General features: G+C 40.6%; 1 protein-coding gene across 1 annotated transcript in view; it reads right to left on the bottom strand.

The window, feature by feature from the left end:
* stxbp6 (syntaxin binding protein 6 (amisyn)) overlaps positions 1 to 13,577 on the bottom strand; it is a 190,520-nt gene extending 176,943 nt beyond the window's left edge. The window contains exon 1 of the mRNA XM_048600397.1: positions 13,210 to 13,577. The gene's annotated coding sequence lies outside the window, so the exon portion shown is untranslated. The remainder of the gene's footprint in view (positions 1 to 13,209) is intronic.
* Positions 13,578 to 13,894: the final 317 nt, after the last annotated feature.

The raw sequence follows: 13,894 nt of genomic DNA, 5'->3' as shown, positions 1-13,894 counted from the left end.
GAGGAAGCATATGTAAGGTTTAGGACGCCAAAAATCAGACAGGGCCCATGAGGAATATAAAGAAAATAGCAAAGAACTCAAGTAGGAAATTAGGGTAGCAAGAAGGGGCCATGAGATGTCTTTGATGAGTAGGGTTAAAGAGAATCCCAAGGCATTTTATACATACATTATAAGCAAGAGGATAACTATGGAGAGGGTAGGACCACACAAGGATAAAAGAATGAACTGGTTCTTGGAGGCAGAGGATATGGGCAAGATCCTAAATGAGTAGCCGGTATTCACCAAGGACATGGAGGATAGTGAGAATAGAGTGGGGCATGCTAATATGCTAGGGCATTTTGAGGTCAAGAAAGAAGTGCTGTTTGGTCTCTTGAAGAGCTTTAAAGTGGATAGTCCCCAGGGCCCAATGTGATTTATCCCAGGTTACTGATGAGATTGCTGGGGCCTTGACCAAGACCTTTGTATCCTCTCTAGCCAATGGAGAAGTCCTGGAGGACTGGCAAGGAATTAAAGTTATTCCTCTGTTCAAGAGGGAAATAGGGATAATCCAAGGAAATTATAGATTGATGAGTGGTTACATCAGTGGTTAGGAAGCAACTGGGGAGAATTCTTAGGGATAGGATTTACATGCATTTGGAAAAGCATGGCCTAATTAGGGACACTCAGCATGGTTTTGTGTGGGGCAAGTCATGATTTACTAACTTGATTGATTTTTTTTTTTGAGGAGGTGACAAGGGTGATTGATGAGGGTACAGCAGTGGGTGTTTATGTGGATTTTAGTAAGGCTTTCGACAAGGTCCCTCACGGTAGGCTTATCCAGAAGAATAAGATGCATGGTGATATGGCCATTTAGATTCAGAATTGGCTTCCATAGAAGGCAGAGGGTATTGGTGGAAGGGTGTTTTTCTGGCTGGAGGTCCACGACTACTGGTGTTCCGCAGGGATCCGTACTGGGACCACTGCCGTTTGTGATTTATATAAATGTCTTGGATGAAAATGTAGATGGGTGGGTTGGTTAGTATGCAGAGGATACAAAGATCAGGGGAGTTGTGGATAGTTTAGAAGGTTGTCAAATGATTTGGCAGGATATAGATCAGTTGTAGATATGGCCTGAGAAGTGACAGATGGAGTTTAATCCAGGCAAGTGTGAGGTGTCACGCTTTGGGAGATCAAATGTTAAAGGAAAGTACAAATTAATGGCAGGACCCTTAACAGCATTGAAGAACAGAGGGATCTTTGGGTCCTAGTCCAAAGCTCTCTGAAAGTCACCACACAAGTAGATAGGGTGGTAAAGGCAGTGTATGGCATGCTTGCCTTTATTGGTCACGGCAAAAAAACTGTCCTTTTTTATTTTCAGTATTATGGCTTCTTAATTTCAAAAAAAAGTGTTTACAATAAACTTATAGAACAATTATGTTTTAGCTATAAATTGAGAACTGGCACAATGAAGTGTGCAATATTTGTCATGGGGTCTCAAAATTACAGCCATTTGGTACATTCGTGGTAAAGATATTTGCAGTACAGTCTTCCACCAACACATCTTTGGTGCTATAATTTTTCATCTCCTGCCTCTCAGGAGAAGAATTTTTCGATGAATCAATTTTAACAACATTTTTCACCCCTTGCTCGTTAACAAGGATGCCTCAATTGCCTGGCAAGGCCCATTGTTCACATCTAACAACACCAAAACCCATTTGTTCATTCTTTCTGAAAACCTGTCTAGCAGTAGTCTCATTATATTCATCCCATTGCAATTGAGACACCAAGGCTACATATGTATCAAATCTGAGCACCCAAATTATGATCAAATAAGAAGCCACACTAAAATGAATCACCCTACATGTGCTAACAATTCTACAGAGAGATTTACTTGACCATAAAATATTCTCAATGGACAATCCTGTTTCCAACAAGTACAGAATTATACAGTTACAACACAGGAAATATTTACTTATTTACATCAGAATGCCTCTGCTGTTATGCATTCTACTAACAAGTTTATATCTGGAATGTATAGTTGAAAAAATTACTCCACCGCCAAACCCAAATTACTAGGCAGACTCCCCCTCACCATGGATTGCCTGCATTGAACAGTTATACTGGCACATGATTTAGGCATTGCAGCTCTTGGGCTGGTTCTATATGCAAACAAAGCTTCACTATAAACTGATATTAGTGACTGTCAGCACCATCTGTGCACATTTTATTTTCAACTGCTCATTTTACTAAAGCAATGCCTCAGGATTTCAAGCTTTAAAAAAAGAATCAACTTTCATAAATTTACCACGAGCATCGATTGCCTTATAACAAACTAACATTTCACTTAGATTTATCATTCTTGCAGTTTAGGCTCCCAAATGGCTATGACTGGCAGAGTCAAAGTAGTAAAACTACTGTACAAGGTACAGTGAAGATTCACTTAACTGCTCTCTACCAAGTTGTTCTATGGTGACAGACTCAATAAGTTGGGCCTATATTTTCTGGATTTTGGAAGAACATTCGAGTGCTCTCATTGAAACATACAAGGGGAGATGCCGAGAGATTGGTTCTGGTGATCAGAGAATCTAAAACACAGGGCAGAGTCTTAGGATAACCATGCCAATTATTTAAGACCAAGGAGGTCAAACACAGTCATGGAACTTGGGAATTATCTACTTCAGAGGGTTCCATCGTTAAATATGTACGCGGCTAGAACAGACAGATATTTTGGTCCCTCAGGAAACCAAGGGATATGGGAGTGAACAAGAAAGTGGAGATGAAGCCAAAGATCAGACATGAATGAAAGACTGATCTTAACTGAACTGTGTTGTTTTAGGTTGCCTTTGTTGACAAGTCAATCACAGCACAAGTTGTCCTATGGCTCCTTTTAAAAAAGGTCAATTAGGAGCAAGCATAGGCCTATAGACTATGTCCCTACATAATATCACAAGTTTGCATATCAAACCCAGTACCAGGTGCAAGGGTAACAATTTGTGTTAACAGTGAAAACCTACAACATTAACAATGACTTGATATGCAGCATTTAGCAGGACCAGCAACTTAGATTACTGAATAGACCAATCAGCAAAACCACAGCATACGAAGTGGCCCCATTTCCAACGGATTCGATTTGTCGCAAGGCTATCATCTTACATAGCTAGAAGTATGCTGGTGATGGCCAACAATGGGCCAAAATCTTATCACTACTTTAGCAAATCAGACTGACTCCATTCACCCATACATCACAACCTTACAAATCCAAAAACATAACGTGGTGCACACTATTTCAAAGCATTCCTAAAATTTAAAAAAATCAAATTGTTCAAGTAGAACCAACGTGAGAAACACTAACGTTTCTCAATGAGATATTCCTTTTCCAAAATTGCTATGTTGCATGGTCTCTGAATGGAACCTAGAATACATTATCTTTTACCTCAATCAATTGCCTTGATCTAATCAGCAGTACCCAATTAGTATGATTAATATCAAATTTCTACTTTTCATACAAAACCTTACAGGTTGAATAACTGTTTAACAAATTCAGCACACTCACTGTTCTAAACACGCCCCAGGGCCCTGAAACACTTTCGGATTCTGAACTGCTCCCCCCATCCCCAAATCCCACGCGAACTAAATATAAAGCCAAAAGAAAACTAGCATTAATCTGTTTATTGCTGAATTGCCGCTGCTGTCTCCAACAGGATCTGAATGACCTTATAAAACTAAGGATGTTTACAGTAACCAAGTACACCCATGTTGATTGAATTTATTGCTGTCTCGGTTACTAAATAGATTTAAAAGAGAAGATATTCAAAAGTTCAGTCCGTTAGTGTGTTGAAAGCCTAACAGATGACGAGCATTCAAATGGCATAGTAAACAAAAAGCTAAATCCGAACAAATTCGAAGTCCATGGGTCGAATTTTGCGAGGAGTACCGACCGCGCACACATGGCCACTGTTACTTTTTTTAAAGAAAAGAGCTCCGCATTTCTGGCAGGATATTCCAATCAGAGCTACCAATAACAGAACAGTCAGGAAAAAGGTAAATCAAACCGACTTGTTCAGAGCAGTCAGCTGCACCATACCCTCTAAAGGTGCACGGCTGCACTCGCAGCAGGTGCTGCAGGTTTCTGAACATGGCGATTGCCGTCAGTGTTGGTGTGGAACTCTCTGCCCAGCACAGGCCACGGAGCCCGGCATAGCTGGAAAGATAGACGGACAACTGGTCAGTTACCACATTTGAATTTTAAATGTCCAGTATCACAGCCACTTTACAGCTGTGAAAGGGTAACTACAAGCCTGGATGGCAATGTGCCAAGTAGGTAGAGTGCTGGGATAGAGGAAGTAGTAAGAGTGCCATGATACCAGTTAAGTGGAGATTTTTTTTGGGTAGGTTGGGGTGGGGGTAGGGGCTGGAGAGGTCTGGTGGGTTAGGGAGACAGGTCCTGAAGAGCTGGAAGTTGTCAGAGTTATACACCTCAGAAACAGTCCCTTTGGTCCAAGTATCAATGCCAACCAAGTTTCTCAAACTAAACTAGTCCCATTTGCTGCATTTGGCCCATATTCTTCGAAACATTTCCTATTCATGGAGGTTGGCTAATGTGGTGCCACTGTTTAAGAAAGGTAGCAAGCAAGAGCCAGGGAACTATAGACCTGTGAGCTCACATAGGTGGTGGGCAAGTTGTTGGAGGGAATCCTGAGGGCCAGGATTTACATGTGCTTGGAAAGGCAAGGATTGATCAGGGATAATCAACATGGATTTGAGCATGGGAAATAGTGTCTCACTAACTGGATTGAGTTTTATGAAGTAGTAATGAACAGGTTTCTTGAGGGCAGAGCAGTGGGCACAATCAATATGGACTTCAGTAACATGTTCAACGGAGGTTCCTCATACATAGAACATAAGAACTAGGTGCAGCAGTAGGCCATCTGGCCCTTTGAGCCTGCTTCACCATTCAGTAAGATTGTGGCTGATCTTTTCATGGCCTCATTGACACTTACCAACCCTCTCACCACAACCTTTAATTCCTTTACTATTCAAAAAATATCTTAGCTATAAAAACAAATGAGGCAGCTTCAATGGGCAGGGAATTCCACAGATTCACAACCCATTGGGTGAGGAAGTTCCTCCTCAATTCAGTCCTAAATCTGCTTCCGTTAATTTTGAAGGTATGCGCTCTTGTTCTAGGTTTCACCCGCGAGTAGAAACAACCTCCCTGCTTCTTTCTTATCTATTCCCTTCATATGTCTCTAAAGGATACCCCTTCATTCTAAATTCTAATGAAGAAGATAATTCCAGGATATTCAGCCTCTCCTAATAAGCCAACTCTCAACTCTAGAATCAACCTAGTGAATCTATCCTGCACCCCTCCAGTGCCAGTACATTCTCTCTCAAGTAAGGAGACCAAAACTGCATGCAGTACTACAGGTATGGCCTCACTAGCACCCCAGTCAGCTGTAACATAACCTCTCCGCTTTTAAACTCAATCCCTCTAGCTATGAAGGACAAAATTCCATTTACCTTCTTAATTACTTGCTGCATCTGCCAACCAACTGTCTGATTCATTCACAAGGACACCCAGGTCCCCCTGCACAGCAGCATGCTGGAGTTATTTACCATTCAAGTAATAGTCCTTTTTAATTGTTATTCCTACCAAAATGGACAACTTCACATTTATCAACATTGAGTGGGCCAAGGACTGGCAGATCAAATTCAAACTATCTACATCCCTCCGAAAACTTTCAGAGTTCCCTACAGACTTTGCTCTACCACTTATCTTAGTCTCATGGCAGACTGGTTAGCAAGATAGATCACACTAAACAGAAGGAGAACTAGCTCAAAAGGTAGAAGACAGAGGGTGATGGAGGGTTGCTTTTCAGACTGGAGGCCTGTGACCAGCAGTATGCCACAAGGATCAGCGCTGGGTCCACTACTTTTCATCATTTGTATAAATGATCTGGATGTGAACATAAGAGGTATAGATGGCCAATGGGATGAGGAATGGCAAATGGAGTTTAATTCAGATAAATGTGAGGTGCTGCATTTTAAAAAGACAAAGCAGGGCAGGATGTATACACTGGGGAGGTCCTGGCAATGTTGCTGAAGAGACCTCCGAGTGCAGGTTCATAATTTCTTGAAAGTGGAGTTGCAGGTAGATAGGATAGTGAAGGTAGTGTTTGGTATGCTTGCCTTTATTGGTCAGTGCATTGAGTATAGGAGTTGGGAGGTCATGTTGCGGCTGTACAGGACATTGGTTAGGCCACTTTTAGAATATGGCATGTAGTTCTGGTCTCCCTGCTGTAGGAAGGAGGTTGAGAGACTTGAAAGGGTTCAGAAAAGATTTACAAGGATGTTGCCAGGGTTGGAGAGTTTGAGCTGTAGGGACAGGCTGAATAGGCGGAGACTATTTTCCCTGAGGGGTGACCTTAGAGTTTTATAAAAGCATAAGGGGCATGGATAGGGTAAACAGGCAATCTAATCTGCATACCCCCTCACCTCCAATTTAATATTATCCTTCCTATAGCAGGGCAACCAGAACCATGTATAATACTCCAAAAATGGCCTCACCAACATCCTGTACAACTGCACGATTACATCCCAACTCCTATACTCAATATCTCGATTCATCCATTGCTCTCTACTCCTACCAGCCTTACCCTTCACCTTAACAGGAACATAATGCCTCTGAACTCTCATTAGTTCAGAGAGGAAGGTCAGGGAAGAATGGAGACAGGCAGGCAGCCTGCTTGGGGTGGAGAAGTGGGGGCAGTGGGTGAAGAGAAGGAGACACAGCATACAGGGAATGTCATTGTCTGTTCTTTTCAGGGTCTAGAATTATTGAACTGAATATTGAGACCTGAAGGCTGCAGGGTCCCCAGACAGAAAAGGAGATGCTGTTCTTGCACCGAGTTGCTGAGAAGGTGAAGCCTAGGGCAGATCAGCCAAATTTATTAAAATCTTTTGTGAAACTGAGAATATGAAAGAATCTAACCATTGCCCCTTGAATTTCAGTGATATTACTTTTGAATCCCCTATCAACATCCTGGGGTTTACCGTTAGCCAGAAACTGCACTAGGGCAGCCATAAAAAGAATTATTGTGGTTACAAGAAGAGGGTGGAATTTCTGTAGCAAGTAACTCATCTATCTCTCGAAAAGAACATCCATGATCTGCAAAGGTTGAGAGCAAGAGTGTAATGGAACACAGTCCATGTGCCTGGATGACTGAAGCTCCAACACAAGTTATTCAACACCATCTAGAAAAAGCAACCGTTGAGGGGCACCTCTGACAATACCATCAACATTCAATCTTCACATAGATGGTACACTGTGCCACTACAAGTTGCCCAATAGTAATTCACCAGCCTCCCTAACACCTTCTAAACCCACAGCCCCAGTTAGAAGGGCAAAGGCAGTGGATGCATAGTAGCACCACTGCATGCAAGTGCCCTCAAGCCATACCTTATCCTGACTCAGAACTTCATAATTCTTCCCTTATGGTCACTGGGCAAAATCCTGAATCTCCCTTCCCAATAGCACTGCGGATCCACTGACCCTCATTTGCTGCAGCAGCTTAAGATAGTTCAATATGACCTTCAAGGGCAGCTGGGGGAATGAGGAACAAGTGCTAGCCTTATTATCAATAACCGTATGCCAATGAACAACAAATGATGCAGACTCAATACAAGACTGAGGTATTACAGTAGCAGGAAAATAGTTATTTATATTGAATTCTTTGCCACATTTTAGGCAACAGCTTTGAATACATGAAGCTAGAAGAAATTTGTTCCAGCTTAGACTTCGTAGACCTGATGTGTAACCGTGCTCTATCACAGTCAACAGTCAGCCACTTGCTCAAATCTCTCATCCTACCAGTTGCACGCCACATTTACCAACAAACTTACAGAAACAAATTTCAGAAAGAGTACTATACGATTCTATGAAAGACAATATCAATTGTAAAATTACCTTTCAAATCCTTTTCATGTGAAGGGACTGGCAATTAGGTAGTCAGGTTATTTACCAAACTTTGGTAAATAAATAAATTCTATTCAGATGATTTAGGCAACTAACTAGTTTTTTTGCACCTAATGCATGGTTGTCAGACCACTTCAGGAAGGAAAAGAAAACCTGAACCAATTTACACAGAACACCAGGTTGCGTTAAATAAACTGATGAAGGGTAATATAACAGAAGCAGCATGTATTGTTGGTGTGAATTCTGGACATATGAAAAATAAAGTATTCTCATCAGCTGTATATTAAGAGCGACACTTTTGTTTCGTTTTCTTTTATGAAAAGAATGGAGCAGTACCCCTTGTGGTTGAAGAGAATCAATTAAAAACAGTGCTTTTAACATTCAGAAAATTAGTTCTGTGCTCCAGTCATTTTCTTCAATTTCCAAATTGTTAGGATACCTAATTGAGTTGCAGTTTCAACAGTATTTTCACAGACTCAAATGCAAATTAATCCCACTTATATAAAATCGTTCTTTATATTTGCCAAGTATTTGACGAAATATTGAATAATTAATTTGTGAATTCTATACCTACTAAAAAGCCCAAGCAATCATGTTAAATGAACCACAGGTGATGAATAAACAGCCACAATTGCATATTTAAGCTTTTTCGGATGATCAAACATAACTGATTCTAAACAGATTACTTCAACCATAGTTCAATCAATAATTCTGATGGGATTTAAAAAAGCAGACAGGTGCACTCAGTAAAACAAACAATATTTGTAGCATTATGGAAGGTTAATGCTTTGTATTCCCAAATCCAATTCCAATCCGTCAAAAGGGGTTATTTAGAAATATTTTAAATTGACTAATCCAATTATCATATTGCTCAATTATAAATCAGAGAAAAAAAACAAAATGTCAGTTCATCACAAATATTCCCACTCTTTCTGACTCAGTGGCAGAACACTAGCTGAGAGCATTGGTCACAGATGAGATGACTGCACTGGATGTCTGCGATATATTCTTAGCTCACATCATGCTGGTTTGAAGTGAATTGAACGCTTCAGATTTTGACTCAAGATACTAACGGGGATAAAAAGTTACAGGAATGCCGTTTGAGGTTATAATCAGATGTTTTTGAATGGCAGAGCAGGTTTGAGGGACTCAATGCCCTACTGCTGCTCCTAATTCATAATATCAAAAAAAACATCGTTTACTAGAAAGTAATCTTTAACTTCTTAGTCATTGCATGAGACCCAAATTTCTTACATGTTCATCAACAGCAATCTGAAAGAGCAGTAAGCAAGCACATTCAGTAATAAAAATGGGTCATATAAATTCACTTAAAACAAATCAGATAAACATGCTGCCTTCACAGAATCCTGGTAACATCCATCTGAAGGAAATTGTACCAAGTTTAAACAATGGGTTACTACAAAGACTGTGTTGGCGGGGGGGGGGGATTTAAAGATCAAAGAAAACGAATTTCCATTCTGTGGCATTCACAATTAAGAACTCATTCTTTTAAAAACATACTGAAAAATCAAATGTTAATCTAAATATGGATGCCTTTCCATACCTGTGCTTAGTTCTCAGACTGCCCTTTCCTTTCAGTACAGTAGTACTTCTATTTGATAGACATTATTATGGAATACCACGCACAAGTTCAGTAATTCACTGACTGCCTTTTCTTTTCGGGCTCAGGAAGGAAGATGGAAGAAAGCTCTCTCAACAACATATCCTCTACTGTAATAACAGCAGCTTCTCAATTTTTGCATTATTCTGGGCATGCAACAGACTGCAGAAGTTACTGCCGCTTTCAGTGGAGTAATGATCAATGTGCAATTCTATTGCCATTACCACTCCAAAATCCTGGGACCTTGACAATTCGATCATCGGTGATCGCAAAGCAATGAACTGAATTGCAGTAAATAGCTACTATAGACTGAAAAATTCCAATGCATCATACAATGAATAATGTTGTTATGCAGTAATCAATCAAGCATATAATTAGCAGTTCAGTGACAAAGCCCATATGCCAATGTACCTGTATCAGTAGAACAATTAAATCTATATATAAAAAAAAGCTCAATTTGACAGTGAAAATTGGATGGGATTTTGTCTATTTTGTTGCAGTTGTTTTATTTTTAAAAAGTCAATCAGCTGCTGATTTGGAATAAAACCAGGCGTAAAGAAATATTAGCAAGAAGAATTTGAAATGTTATCTATTTTAGTAGAAAATGCCCCAGTAGACTAGAAGATATGCAACATTTACTATTGGGTCAGATTGATCTGGATGATTGTGCCGTTCTTCTATTTGTTAACTTAAACCTGTAGGGAGAGTCGGATCTGACAGTTCCATATTTACTATTGGAGTTTTGAAATATAATTAGTCCTACTTAAAAGGCCATTGGTGAATTCATTATATTGGGTTATGGATTACAGCTGGACTTTTGTGAAGATAACAATTATTCCATTTTCTCCCCCTTTAAGGATGGAAAACAAGGTTCTTACCAGTCACATGCAAAGAGACAAACACTTTCTGTAATCAAGGCCACTAAATTATAATTACATGATGTGCAATCTGGAGCCTCGACAAATAATTCAGAGATGTTAGCTCAAAGTCCAAAGTCCATCAAGCCAGTTGGAGAATTTAAACTCAGTTAATTAAGTTAGATATGAGCGCGCTTTGGTTGTGGCATCCATGAAACTATCATGTTGTCTCAAAATCTCACGTGGTTCACAAATGTCTCATCAGGGAAGAAAATCAGATTCTTACCTGGTCTGGCCTACATGCCACTACAGTATACATGACTCTTACATGTTCTCTGAAAGGGCCCAAGTAAGGCACTCAGTTGGGCAACTACAAATTGACAATAAATATCTTAACATCACATCATTAGAATAAGTAAATAGAGGTACTGGAAATACAAGGATGCCAGAACAATGTCTACAGATATCCAAAATCTCACTGGGGTTGTTTGCTTCAAGGAATTGGAAAGTAAACAAAAGCAAACCAAAAGAACTTGTATTTAATAACAACCATAGTTTACCCTCCGGTATATTCAGTAGCTAAACATAATTTTAGAAGTTGTATCACAAATAAACAACTTGAGCAATTCAAATAACCACTTTTACCTTTCAAAACAAAAAAAGGTACACAAAATACTTCAGAGACAAAAAAAACACACATTCAGAATATACATTTCAAAGAAAGGGAACTAAAATAAAATAAAGTTAAATAAAACTGTTTATTTCTACAAATGTTTGTTTATACACAATATTTTGATTATATCTATGACATTTATCTTTTATCAAGTGTATCTTTTTGAAATGAATGACTTGCATTTTAGTTTTCTAAACGTTATAGCTGTCTTGACAAGCTCAATTTTGCTTTGAAAATGAATAGCGCATGATCTCACCTTATATTGAGATTAAAGCATTGTTCCATCAAGCTTCATAAGCTCCTGAAATTATATTACTTGGTATTATTGAAATAAAATTCAAACAAATATAATCTGAACACACCTGGGGTATGATTCAACAGTTAATTTAAAAAAAAAGACAGACAGACAGACAGACAGACAGACAGACAGACAGACAATCTTGAATCGTATCATGCAGCTCAATCTAATTCCAACTGGAGAAAATGGTTTTATGTTAATTACAGTTAAGTTGGGCAGGGGGGGCAGAAATTAATTTACATTTTTAAAATATCTCTTCCCTAGACTAAGATCAAAGATTTTTCTATGACTAAACTTGTTCGAGGCTTGTATTATCTACAACTATTACATACATACTGGATTCAAAACTAGTACCGTTCCAATACAAAATATGCACATCACAACTGTATCCCACCTTAATGTTGTTATGCACATAGCATCAACCTCCAGTGCCACTAGCATTTGCTACAGGAGAAGCAATTATGAACACAAATGATCACATTCTCTGCACTTTGGAGATACACATGCAATGTTCAACTGCACGTACCTGTACAAGCTGCACGGAGGAAAATTTGCCAACTTGACACAGCTAGTTAATACAGTACTTTGAAACAGTGTACTGTACGAAGCTTCACACTTTACTAATGCAACTATTTTTCCCAGAGAAAAGAAACTGCAATCACTATTTTCCATATTACTGATCCAGAAGAATATCAATAAAATGTTCATGTCTGGCAATTGATTAAATTTTCAATTCAAAAGCCAATCCTCTACTGATTTTTGTTTTTAATGTTAAAAGTGACCAGTTTCGGGGAAATCAGGGTTGTGATACATTGTATAACGAACCGATGCAAAAAAAAAAGCATGTTTCACACCTTAAACAGCTATCTGGTGTAAGAGATCAAATTTCAAAAATATTCACATCTAAAAGTATAAACAGGTTGATGCAAACAATCGTACAGAGTACAGTCAGAGCTGCATTTCTACTAGAAGTTTCACAACTTTCATTAAAATCAGCTAAATATCCCTTTTTGCTGCCAATCTTTTCAGTTTTAAAGCAATTCCGCCCCCTGTAAGCGGGCACATCAACATCTCTCATCTGTTGGGATAAGGAACACTGCCGACCCAGAAGCAAACACAAAACTGTCAGCACATACAATTCGGAATAATAAATTGACAACGTCTCTAACACAAATACTTTACACCGAAACCTGTAAACATTTACACAAGTATATGTAGTGATATTCCAAGTTGTCTGAACAGATTTGCTTTCCGACTGTCGGACAGCATTATTTTCCAGAAAACGACTCGACGGTGCATTAAATGACTGCGAGCAGAGGTATTCTGGCTTGAAGGCTGAGCCGAGACAACGATCGGAGTGCGTGGGGAAACTTGTCAACAGTTACTGCTGTATTTTGCACAGTGTCCCATGCAGGGGAAAAAAAAAATCCTGGGCAAACAGCCCCTCGGGCACTGGAAAGTCATTAACGATAACTCTGAGGCACTAACTGATGGAGACAAATTGATATTAAAAAAAAAGACAAAGAGCAAAGAAATAAATAAACCCCGACTTCAAAACGAGGAGACAAACACAAATTTGGAAATTAATTCCTGCCACAGGGAGACACCCTCTGCACCGAGTTTCTCTAACAAACGGTGATAATCCCGAACACCTTACAATTTACCACCTAAACCTTTCCCTCTCACTGAGAGTTGCTGCAGTGGACATCACTGAGAAATGTCAACTCCCTGGTGTGAAAATAAAAGTCTTTCTCCGAATTGACGAGAACGGTTAGCCGCTTGGCATTTCAGCTTTTCTTGACTCACCCGTTGTTTGCAAGCAAGACAGAAGTTTGTCAGTCTTAGCCTGAGCGATGAGAGTGGACCGGTGTGGGCCGGGTAAGGCAGGGCAGCCTCCCTCCCTTGACCAAGATGCTGAAACTCTCCCTTCACACCATCACCAGGTGAACCACGACATCAAACCGCCACCTCGGAAACAACTTCAAAACTCGCTCTTGCCCTTCCCGCCCGGACACCGACTCAACCGACTCCGGCAGCCTGCGTCCGCTCCGGGAAGCTGGGCTGCTCTGAGCTGTCACCGGTTCCGAACTGGAGCTGCCGTTGTTGTGGCCGCCGCCCACCCGCTCCCTCGCTGCACATTCCCCGGCTCGACGCCGCCCTCCTCCAAAACCACCCGTCCGTCAGTTACCACCTCACTGCGCACGCGCCCCCGCCCCACGGCCCACGTGCGTCCAGCACGGCCGCCGCCGAATGGCTGCCGCTTCCACACCGCCGCGTAGATTGGTCACCACTGCCACCGCGCCCGTCGCTGATTGGGCTGCCCTGGACGCTGTCGATTGGTCCCAGCAGAGCAAGCGTGGCTGATTGGCTCTCCTCGCCCCGCCCAGTTCTGATTGGCCTCTTTCCTTGGCCTGAGATCCGTGCTGTCAATCAAACCTCTCGGGCAGACTCTCCGAGCGTAGAAGTTAGGTGCTGCAAGTGTTGTGGTTGA

This window comes from Rhincodon typus, chromosome 8, assembly GCF_021869965.1.
Source record: "Rhincodon typus isolate 14 chromosome 8, sRhiTyp1.1, whole genome shotgun sequence".
Taxonomy (NCBI): domain Eukaryota; kingdom Metazoa; phylum Chordata; class Chondrichthyes; order Orectolobiformes; family Rhincodontidae; genus Rhincodon; species Rhincodon typus.
This window is presented reverse-complemented; position numbering and strand designations above follow the sequence as displayed.